Source organism: Danio rerio, chromosome 4 (assembly GCF_052040795.2).
Source record: "Danio rerio strain M-AB ecotype USA chromosome 4, GRCz13ab, whole genome shotgun sequence".
Lineage (NCBI taxonomy): Eukaryota > Metazoa > Chordata > Actinopteri > Cypriniformes > Danionidae > Danio > Danio rerio.
Genome location: NC_141024.2, coordinates 24,385,119 through 24,397,768, shown reverse-complemented (window position 1 = coordinate 24,397,768; position 12,650 = coordinate 24,385,119). Strand labels below are relative to the sequence as shown.

Below are 12,650 nucleotides of genomic sequence, written 5' to 3'. Positions count from 1 at the left end.
ATCATTACATTTAAACTTATGTTTATTTCACAGATGTGCAACTTTAAGTTCAATATTTGTTACATAATTAGTTTATCGGTGTTGGATGAACCAACAAATAGCACATTTGATTCTCACGCTTATTACAAGTACTCGATTTTCACAAACCTAAAGGTCTTAAAGCACTTTCAGTATATAGATCCTGCTTGTGATTACTGCAATTCCACCCCAGCCACTCACACACATATGTTTTGGTCTTGCATAAAGCTTAACTGCTTCTAGGAACCTATTTTTAAAACTATATTTGTTTTTTGGGAATATCTATCTCCCCTTGCCCACTGATTGCCATTTTTTTGGATTTTTCCCATGTCATATAATCTTGCAAATATACAATCTGATTGTGTAGCTTTTTATTGTGCTCCCGGCCAGACGACTAATAATGCTTAAGGCTGATTCATACTTCTGCGTCAAACGCACGCGTATGCTACGGTGTTGACGCATAGCCCTACGCCGTAGTCGTCAGCGTCGCTGACGTGCACCTCTCAAAAAGTGGAACTACACGTCGCAACGATGCGTAGCACAAGCTCTGTGATTGGTCGGCTTGGTAGCGCTGACAAGTCTGGGCGGGACCGAGAGCCGCGCGGATGGTGCGAGCCCGATGGAGCGATTGTTTACAAGTGTGGAGTCCCGTGAAGGAGCTCCGGATGGAAAGTTTTGTTATGTGTTTATCCCATGGTTAAAGTTGTTGCACATCCGCCGGTTCTTGCCTCAAAATGAGCAAGTTTGAGCCACTTGTACATTTAGGAAGTGTTCCAGCGAAGAAACTCGACAGCACAGAGACAAGAGACAAGAGACAGCACGCAGAAGTATAAATGCACAGCTACGCGCCGGTCACTTGACGCAGAAGTATAAACCAGGCTTTAGGTGCAAGGATCAAAAACCCCCAGCCACAACACAGTGGATCCGTGATGTCCTCTTCTTAAAGTTGGAAAAAAAGTTGGACTGTCTTGATGTTCATCTCACCAGTTTAAGAACATTTGGGACCCATTTAGGAAAAAAGTCTGAGAACATGTTTTATTGGCAATAATAGACCAAGTCCTTGTTCCTGCAAATTGATTCCTTTTTCTTTCCTAAGTTTAAAGGGCCATGAAACCCCCTCGTTTCAGCAGGGTGTTTTCACACCTCTACTTCGGAAAAAGTCAGAAAAGCGGGCGTGTCCAGCTCTGTTTAGGGGGGAGTGTCGGAGGAACTAAAGTGGGATGGTGTGGGAGTGTCTATTTGGGCACGCGCGAGTTTCAGTCAAAATACTCACACGAGAAAGTGATGGTGTATTTTTTACAGTCATTGTGTTTAACCTACATGTACATCTGTAGTTGAATTATTTGCCAGATTATTAAATGTTGGACTTTAACTGCAGTTTGGCTCTTTCATTCAGGGAATTCATTCATGCCCCTCGCGACAAACGCGATATTTGATTCGAGGATCTGCTCTAAGCGTGTATTTTTCATGCAATGTTTGATACCGCATGGCGAATGAGAGAAAAAAAGCTCCGCAATTCCCGGAAACTTAGATGCACACGGCAGGTAGCGTCAGAAAGCCGCGTGTGTTATTCCGGTCACAAAATGCGGTGCTAACAAGTTTGCACTCAGTGCAATAGTTAACTTAATTCGATACGAACAAACTGAATAAACAAAGAGCACTGGTCGCTCACTTACCAAATCTGTAGAGACAGGACAATCACCAGCAACTAGAGCCGCGTCTTTATGAAGAGAAGACTACAAGCAAATCCAGATTTCAGCGTTTGCAGATGAGAACAGCTCTCAGGTAAACAATAATCCTCCTTAGACACGCGAGTTATTGTTGTCGAGCGTCGCGTACACTGTAATCCACACGTGAGTCTGAGCTCTCACAGAGAGAAAATGAAAACGAAACTTAATGGCAGCAAACTATAAAAGCAACACTCCACGCTTGTTTTGCCAACACAACGTGGCGTCTCTGGTGTAAACAGTGACACTAATGAATATTAATGAAGTTGCAGAATAGAGCGCGCTGATTGGTTTGAACCAAGCCTTACTCATGCATTAATGCATCACACTGTAAGACGTAATAAGACACACTCTGGCACAGACGCCCAGTCTGCACGCTGGAATACACGCTATTATGTCATGGCCGTGACGCAGCTTCAAAAATTCGCTTCAAACAGGAAGTACGAATTTGCTTGAAATAACGCAAAAACAACTAATTTACACTTTTTAGTGAAATATAGGTGTCCTAATAGTGTTTTTAGCAGTGTGGGACACATATACCACTGTCAACAGCTCAAAAAATGTGTTTTGGTGTTTCGTGACCCTTTAAAGTAGAGTGTATTGTGCAACACAGTTAGTATAATTCCAGTTTTTGTTATGCCACATTATTATTTAAGATTTTATCTGTTGGTATGTTTTTTATTTTTATTTCTTTATTTCATTGTATGTGCTTAAGTTGATATACAGTTAAAGTCAGAACTATTAGCCCCCCTCAATTACTAGCCCCGTTTATCCCCCCGCCCCCCCTAGTTTCTGTTTAATGGAGAGAATATTTTTTCAACACATTTCTAAACTTAATAGTTTTAACAACTCATTTCTAATAACTGATTTGTTTTATCTTTGCCATGATGACATGATGAAATAATATTTGACTAGATATTTTTCAAGACTCTTCTATACAGCTTAAAGTGACATGTAAAGGCTTAACTAGTTAATTAGGTTAACTAGACAGGTTAGAGTATTTAGGCAAGTTATTGAATAACAGTGGTTTGTTCTGTAGACTATTGAAAAACAAATTGCTTAAAGGGGCTAATAATTTTGTCCTTAAAATGGTTTTTAAACAATTTTCAAACTGCTTTTATTTTAGCCAAGATAAAACAAATAAGACTTCATTCAGGAGAAAAAAAATATTATCAGACATACTGTGAAAAACATGGTTTGGGAAATATTTAAAAAAGAAATAAAAAAGGGAGGGGGAGGGGGGTGGGGGTGGGTGGGGTCGGAGGTGGAGGGATGGGGGTGGTTCTAATAATTCATACTTCAACTTATATATATTGGTGTTATCTTAGCAGTTAAAAAAGAAAAAATACTTATTTTAAATTTAAGACTTTTGTTTCAGAACCTGGCATAATTCCTTTGTTAGTGTGGTTCGTTTGGCATATGTGAATCCAGCAATCGTGCACGGATCCATGGCAAACAATCAATCGGTCCAAGATTGCCTGAATGAGGTGGCTTCGGCTAGTTTAAATGAACTCTGGAGCTGATTTATTGTAGTGAGTAAGCAATACAACCAAACCAGGCTACATCATTCATACCGGTAAATGTGTGTTTAATGTCAAATAACAAAGTGAAAGCATGCTGAACTATTATCGAGAGCTGCTTTTTCGAACTGACCGAATTGACTGAACAGCAGTCTTGGTTTAATGTAAAGCCTATCATGCATGAAAGTTTACTTGCACGTGACTTGTTTTAGCTATTTTTGGTTCGTTTAGAAACTTTGCCATGTGAAAGCAAACCGCACAGGGAGTAAAGGCTCCTACACACCTGGACACTTTTCGTCTGAGTTTATCATCAGTGTTTTACGAGACGTTTTTCTGTATTCAAACCCAAGCGATTTTCACTGGCGTCAACCAGAAGAGTATGCAAAATCGCACCTCTGGGCTTTTTCTTTAATGTGTGCTCGGTTTGGCAGTTTAGCGCTTGAGCTCCTCCAAGTGCTGTTTACTGTAACTTCAGCAGCTCCGTGCTGCTGAAGTGGCGATCTGATGGGTGGAGATGGTTTTGACGCGGCGCATCAAAACAAAAAACGAGCATGAGGCATTTTTTTAAATGTTGCTTTTGCACCTGCCGTTTTGCGTGTTGGTGTGCACGATCACATTGACGCCCTTTATATAGTTACGAACATCGACGGAAAACGTGAGCAGAAACCGTCTCGATGTGCACGGACCTTAACATTGTAACAATTTTAATCCCTGTTTTGGAACAAAACAATTGATCTACAGATGTAAAAGCACCCTAAAACTATATGAGAAATAATGCATAATTGAATTTAACACATATTAGTAACATTCGTTGAATGTGACACATTCAAGATATCATCATTACTGACACTTGTGATATAAATATTAAGATTAAGTGAAATGTTTAGTAAAGTAAGGACTTTCATGGTGCTACATTTGCTGGGGGTGTAAATTTCAAATGTGCTTGTTTTAAAATTAATTGTACTTTAAGTCTTTCTTGAATCTGCTGTTCATGAAAGAGTGGGAACCCTGGATTGATCTCTTATGAACAACATAGGGAAACCTATGATATCTAATTTTCTTGTTGCAATTGTTTTCTGAAGCTTTTATCATGGCATATGTGATTATTTCGATATTGACCTAAGCTGAAGTTGAAATGACTTTAACAGGTACTATAACAAAACAATATATACTTAGTTTGATACTGTTTTTAATAAACATGTTCAGAGTTAACAAATGTTTCAACCAAATTAAATTGCTAAATAATTTTAAAGTACAATAGGTAACACTTTACAATAAAGTCTCACTAGTAAACATCAGATAATGGAGTAATATGTTGAGAACAAGACAAATTTATTACAGTTACTATGTTACTTTTAGTTACAACTGAAATGCATTAGTTTTTAACTATAATTATTGAAATAATAATAAGATTATGATTATACTGTGTTGTTAAGCATTAACTAAGGAAGCAACATCAGCTTAGATTAACAAAAGCTTGTGTAGTTTTCACTGTGATTTAGGTAAATTGCTTTACATTTTCAACCACTAAGAAACAACCATATAATAAAAACAATACTATTTGGATATTTAAATGTCTTAAAACTGAAGTTATTTATTGCTAATAACTTAATTACCAGCCACAGCAATAAGACTAATATTATTCTTCTGTTTTTAAATTCCAAAATTAATATTCAGATTTCTTTGCCACTTAATTTTATATCAATTCAGCAAATGATTATTATCCATGTAATAAAAACACTATGAAATGACATTTCCCCCCTCAAGTTGAGTATGATTCCTGGTAAAACATGAATAATGAACAATAATTATTTGTTAAAGATAATAACTTAATAATAATGTTAATATAATAAAAATATTATTAACATTAATATATTTCTCCCACAATTTGATGCATATTTATAATCACATTTAATAAATAACACAATAAATATAAAAATAATAAATAATAAACAATTAGCCTGATCTGTTTATTAAAGTTAGAGCAAAAGGCAGAAACTGGGTGTGTTCAAATAGGCCATAACAGATGCAGACTCTATTTTCTTGTCCCATAATCTTTATTTCTCAACATCTACATTTGAAACCAATGTGTCACAGTAGAAGCGTAGCAGCAGCCGCTTGAGATTGATCTGTCAAGCGTTCGATTTGTTTTTCGACCGCGCGCGCCCTTGGAACTCAACTCCATCCTGTCTTTCATTAAGGATAAAATAAGGATGAAATGATGTATGAGTCAAGAGGAGAGAACAACAGGCGGGAAATGAGCATGTCACCAATCAGGCCTGACATTACAGTCACCCACTGCACTCTGATGAGACTGAGAGAGAGAGAGAGAAAATAGGAGTTTCACTGTGAAAAAGATGGAAACAGAAAGCATAATGAGTCTCTGCATGCTAATGTCTTCGGCACTGACTCGTAATGGGTGTCTGTCGAAAAAAAAAAAAAAAAAAAACAGTTATTTTAATGATTGTTTTTGGCATAAATATTGCATGCAAATTCCTATGAGGCATTTGCATTGTCAGGGAGGTTAGTGAAATAGTCCTATTGCTATATTTACTTGCCTATCAATAGCAATTATTGTTCATTTATATTTGTTAGTTTAATCACTAAAGCATTGTGCACACATTTGCATGTTATTTAAAATGAAACTATTCAGATAGAGCTCTGTGGCACGGCAGAATTATGAAGTGTCCTGAATCGTGGCTGGGCGCCGCAAACAGCTGCCGGCTGGAAGCGCTGTTGTGTGTACCCTGACAGAAAGCTCGCACTTTCCAGCTGCACCTAGTTAAGATCACAGCGAGCTTCTGTGACGGCGAGAAATGCATACGGCTGAAGTTTAAGGTAGACTCAATGAAAAGTACACATGTTTGCTAACCTACCTACAAATAAACTAACTTACAAACAATAATTCTGATTAGAGTGATCATGCGGTGAATGTTGATCTTGTGTTGAGCCCAATGACCCCTACATCTAAAAATAGAGTAAGGGTGTTCTTCTAGTGACATCACTTTGACTTACACGCTGAAAATGGCAGACGTGAAACAACAACTGAGGATTTGGTGATGCACGCCTGTCAAGCAATATTGGTGGGCGGGGGGAACCGCACTCCTACGTCAAGTTGCGGTCGATCTAAAAACAGCTCCAATTGGTCCACCTTTTTTATGTTGTTAAATTGAAAAAAAGGGACTGTGTGTGTTTATATCACCCCAATATGACGGTCTATACACTATACCTACACACGTTTGTCCAAACAGCTTAAAAAGTAGATTTTCACCTTAGGTGCCCTTTAATGCATTTTTATTGTTTTAAACCTTTTATTATGGAAAAGTGATATTTATAAAAGTTTGTATTTTGTGTCTGCTATTTGCCATGACATAGCTAGAGAAGTTGATATGGCAATAAACTCTCTAAATAAACTCTCTAAATTCAATTCAAGTCACTGTATTGGCATGCCATATGAGTACATATTGCCAAAATATATTGATATATTAAATATTATACATATTTAAGCAATTTTCACTTGAGCCAAAATCACTCCGTGACATTAGATGGCTCTTAAATAACGTCAGTACATAATGACCGATTATTATTACTAAACTGAAACCGAATTGTTCGCATCTGCATTGCGGTGTCTCAAAGAAACAATTAATTTTGACCCCCCTACTTTTTGTTAAGTAATGAGGTGTTAAAAGTCAGCAATAGTTCCATGTCATAAACATCCCAGTGTGCGCGATCAATACATTTGTTACAATATTTAAAGCTTTTTAGGCTTTTTTTGATAATGTAAGCTGGCTTTAAGTTTGGTTACATGTGAATGATATTTAAAAATGCATGTTTTAAATGTAAAGTTAAACATGGTTTATAGCATATCATTAACAGTTGCAGAGTTTTAATGATAGTTTGGCCTTTTCAAACACATTGCTGCATTTAAATGTTAAATTCTAAAGTATCACATTACAAATGAATAATTCATCATTAAAGCGATGCAGTGGCGCAGAAGGTAGTGCTGTCGCCTCACAGCAAGAGGGTCGCTGGTTTGAGCCTCAGCTGGGTCAGTTGGCGTTTCTGTGTGGAGTTTGCATGTTCTCCCTGCGTTCGCATGGTTTCCCCCACAGTCTAAAGACATGCGGTACCGGTGAATTGGGTAGGCTAAATTGTCTGTAGTGTATGAGTGTGAATGGGTGTGTGGGTATGTTTCCCAGAGATGGGTTGTGGCTGAAAGGGCATCCGCTGCGTAAAAAACATCCTGGATAAGTTGGCGGTTCATTCTGCTGTGGCGACCCTAGATCAATAAAGGGACTAAGCCAAAAAGAAAATGAATGAATGAATAAATTCATAATTAAATAATTATTATATTAAATGTACATATTAATGTATTAAATATTAAATTCTGTTGCTGATCTTGGCAGGTGCATTTAACATTTAAAGCATTTAACGGGCACATGATTTGAATTTGAATTTAATTTAACGGAATTGAATAAATAACTGCTGTTTAATTTAAATGTGGTTGTCTTTCAATACAAAAATAAATGAATACAATTATTTATTCATTTATAAGCAGTTTTTTTATTCTGTTTATTTTAAAAACTATAAATATTAATGTTTAACCCAGAAACAAAATATCGTGCTGCTTAGACATGATAAGTAATACACCAAAGCCTCAGTTTTAAAAACCAGGATTGCGATTATTTTCATAAACTTAGCTTTTTGAATTCAGATCAATCCATCTTTTAAATCATGTAGCTGACATACAGAGGCTGCGATTTGAATGATGCCTGTTTGTGGCCAGAAGCCGCCCATGTAGGAGTGTGTGAGTGAGTCGTAATGACAGACGCTTGTACACGGTTGTGTTTGTGTGTGTGTGTGTGTGTTCAAGTCATAAAGATTCAAACCATTCACGGACATCACACCACTGAAAATACCAGTCTGAGGAAACTTCTGCCTATTTTTGCACCAAAAGAAAGAGGAGTGAAGCCATGCAGGAAGTGAGGAGGAGTTTTTATTAGAGGGAAACATTAGAAATAAGTTCCTAAAGTGCTGGTAAAAATAGAAGGGGAATGTCTACCTCACTGACTTCCATTTAGAGCTGTGTGAGGCTTTGTTAAATGGTGTCAGACAGTGTCAGCATTAGTGTGTGTGTGAGGAGGACAGAAAACTGGACGCTCTTGAATCTGAGTGGAGCTGTCTGTGAGGGCAAAGATGCTGAGGAGAAAGAACGAACAGAAGAACATGTGTTTTTGTGTGTGTGTGTGTGTGTGTGTGTGTGTGTGTGTGTGTGTGTGTGTGTGTGTGTGTGTGTGTGTGTGTGTGTGTGTGTGTGTGTGTGTGTGTGTATGTGTGTGTGTGATTTTCTTACATCATATCATCTCTACAAGACTCTCAGACTACTGGAATTGTACAACATCATAGGTTTTCACATTTGAATATTATTTATATACTATATTATATATTATAACTTATTTCATCACTTTGCAAAGCATGTGAACATGCCATTAGTGTTTTAGTTTTTAGTAGTAATTAGGCAATTGACATTCATCAAACTTCTGTATCACTGATCTCATTTATAGCTAAATATTTTTCCCTTTGTCTAATGTTCTCACATCCTAATGTAAGAAAGAAATCATAGCAACACATGCCTCACAGTCAGTAGTTAAAAGTCACAAGTGACAAATAGTCAAACTGTAACTGTATTGAGTAGTTTTTCTCAGGAATTGTAATTTACAAAGTAGTTTTAAAAACGTGCACTTTTACTTTCCCTTGAGTACATTTTCAGTGCTGTATTGGTACTTTTACTCCACTTCTTTCCTTCAACCTGCAGTAACTACTTTATTTATTCTTGTCTATGGTGATTAGAAAAATCAGTTATGTGATTCCTGTCCAATCAAATCACACATAGAAGGTAAATCGCCTCATAATGAACTACCTCAAGACAGGGCTCGAAATTGCGACCATTTTGGTCGCATATTCGCCCGAAATTTTATCTATGCGACCTTAAAATATATTTGGGAGCATTTCTGCGAGTGCTTAAAATTGTTGTGTGCAACCAGTTTTTACTGCAAAATGTTTAGCACATGCGCGGATTCGGGAGACATTTACGCAGAATGCATCTCTAAGCTCTTTGTCTGCACTTGAAAAGCAAAACGCAGCGCTCAGGAATGGTTTAAAACACTTGTCATGTCAACTTCCTGCAGTAAACTCTAGTCCGTAATGCTTGCCCCGCCTTCGTGCTCTTCTTATTGGCCCACCACTGCTCTAGCACTGAACGCGAATGATTGGTTAATATCAGCTGTCAATCACTCAGCGCCTTCTGGCTTCGGATGACAGAGAGAGCTACTACCGCGAAAAATTGTAAAGCGCTGAAGATGAGAATGAAGATCACATAACACTGACAGATTTAGTTTTAGAAACCATCTAGTTACAAATAATGACACATACTGATCATGTGCTGAATGTTAATCCACCATCTACATTTTACCAAGAGTAGAAGACTTCCATTGGCTTCAAGTCCGCTATAAAAAGTCTGTGGTATGGGATTTTCAGGTAACTGTTTGCCACATTTAGCACAAGAGCTTCTGTTTAATCCTTCATATAATCGCCAGATGCTGTCCGCCGTGCAAGGGGCAGCTATATGTCAAATTTAACACCACGTACACCATCACAAACGGAGTAAACTAACATCGCTACTCCTAAAAAGACCGGTATTGCTGTTAACATGTATGCATATAATAAGGTACAGTATGTGTCAAAAGCATCAGTGCAATATCCGACAGTCAAAAGTGAGAACAGCAGAGTTATACCGTTAACAGATTCATTCAAGCGGTGTGTGCAGGGCCGGTGAGCGCTCCGTGTATGCTATGTTCACTCAGTTATGTTATAAAAATGTATTTTCTTGTGATAACGGGATTTCGTTGAGACATATTTTCCTCACGCTTGCATATATTTATATATATTTTTTTGCTTGTCAGTTTGATTAGTATTGATTTCAAAAACAATAAATATGTTTGTATAAAACTTGTAGTAACGGTGCTCATAATTGGTGGGTGCGACTAAATTTTGGCTGATGCGCCTAAATTTTTTAGGTTAGGAGCAGCGGTGCTACCAATCAAAAAGGTTAATTTCGAGCCCTGTCAAGATATATAATTGCAGCTTTACAAGCATTGACCCAGAGGCTGTTTACATGCATGTCACTGATGAGAAGATGACGGGTGTTTAATATATGATGACCGAAATGATGTCAGATTGACATTGTACAGCATATTTTGTCAGGTAATGTATATGTAACTGTAGAGTTTACAAGTTGTTTAACAGAAGCATTCTGCATTTTTCACAATTTTCTACCTTCTTTGTTTGTCAGCTTTTTTCAAACTGATAGCTTTACTGTTCCAGTAGCCTCATGGGATAATAAAATATCCATATACACTTCAGAATCCCAGTGGAAGTAATACATCATCCATCTTATCTTTTTCAATACTGCATTTGTTGCAATTTTTTGGCATGCCATTCAGTAGAGAAAAAAGCAAAAATCAACAAAGTGCTACTTTGGGTTTCTTATTTCATAGCATTTCTGCTGCTCTTTTCATAATTCAAACCAATTGCGTTTCTAGTCAGCTTATTCCAGTGTCTGTGCTCAGCTCTACAAATCGTCTGGGAAGATGAGCTGTGATTTCTTCACTGAAATGAGCTCTGTTAATCTGACAAATGACCATTAAGAAGGCATTGAAATGCTTCTCGTTCCTGTGCATGCCGTCTCTGCCGCAGAGGCCACAGAGAACATTCGCTCATCTCTAAATATGCTTGTGCTCACATACGCTCAGCATGAGCTGTCAGACTGATGTATGGAGCATGAACGAGAGTGTTGAGCTGAAACATGGTGCTGAGCGAATGCTAATATGCCATGGAAGCCTCAGAGCTTTAAGACCACCGGCCATGTACAGTAGAAATCAGAATTCTGGAACAGTTTATAAATGCTTCAGAAGTAATGCAGTCTTCATTGTTCTGAATTTGAGGGGAGTTTAGCTATGATTATACCATGCAAGTAGAACAGCTTTTTTGAAAACCACCAAGACAGCTCAACAAAAAGTCTATTTTGTGAAAAACCAAAAAAAAAAAAAAAACTTGAGTTATTCCATTACAAAGAAAAATTAGAATTAAAATTTCGGAAGCCTACACCAGTCTAAAATTTGGAAGAGCTTTGAATGACTTCTGTGGTTACAGGACATCACAATACTCCCAGAGCACACATGACAACTATTGGGGCCTTCCTGCACAGTGTTAACACACAATAGCCCTACACTCTCAGAAATAAAGGCACAGGAGGTGTCACTGGGGCAGTACCTTTTTAAAAGGTAAATTAGTCCCTAAAGGGTTCATAGTGGTACCTTTAAGGTACTTTTTAGGTACATTTCGGTACTAATATGCCTCTTTGAGGTACCAATGTGGATTCTTTGGGTACAAATATGTATCTTTTGAAAAGGTACTGCCCCAGTGACAGCTCATGTACCTTTATTTCTGAGAGTGTATAAATAGTCACTGAATTCTCACTTAATATTTCAGCATTTAGTAGGCCAGATTAACGTAAAGATGTTCATGTTTGAACTATTAAAGGTCCCATGAAATTAATTTTTTTTTTTTTTAGATGTTAGTTTCAGTCTGTTAGTTTTACAGATATGTATTAGCTAGTGCGCTCCAAAACAGTGACAAAAATGTGCGTTTAGAAAATCTCAAACAATATTAACATCTAATGCTTGCAGTTTGTCACTTCTGCCTATATCGATCAACGATTTATTCCATGTCACCTCATAATCAGTTTCTCATCAAATCCTGACCAATCAAATGCTCACTAGTATCCCACCCTTTTCAAGGCGTTTCTCATTTGCTTTTCATTTCATGCACTTGATCTTAACCACTCTCACTGACAGAGCTGTGTTAAAAACAAATTGGCTGTTTTTGCAAAAGGGGAGGAGCTACTCTGTCTCACTTTCTACATTTTTTCCAGTTGAGATTAAGTCATACATCTGATAAAAAGCAAATTTCAAAACACTTAATGGAACCTTTAAAGGTGTAGAATGTAAGTTTGACACCCAGTGGTTGAACTAGGAATTGATTCAAAACACATGCAAGTGCATGTTGCCAGATTGACGACATCAACAGGAGCAAGCCTGACTTCCGAGTCTAAATGCTGATTTTAAGGCTGGTTTAAGTTGTGTTCTAAATAAAAGCAATGGCACGTGATAGAAGGAATATATTCTATCTTGAAAGGAGTTTTTGTCCAACCGACACCTGAAATTAATATTTTAGAAACGGTTTCTGTTTACACAGGATACACTGACAATGTTTAACTGCTCAAGTGCTTTTTTCAGTCCTAAATGCTTATAATGCTTGTTTGAAT

At 37.4% G+C, this 12,650-nt stretch overlaps 1 protein-coding gene across 8 annotated transcripts in view; it reads left to right on the top strand.

Annotated features, from left to right (window-relative positions):
* usp6nl (USP6 N-terminal like) overlaps nucleotides 1-12,650 on the top strand; it is a 108,362-nt gene that overhangs the window by 49,057 nt on the left and 46,655 nt on the right.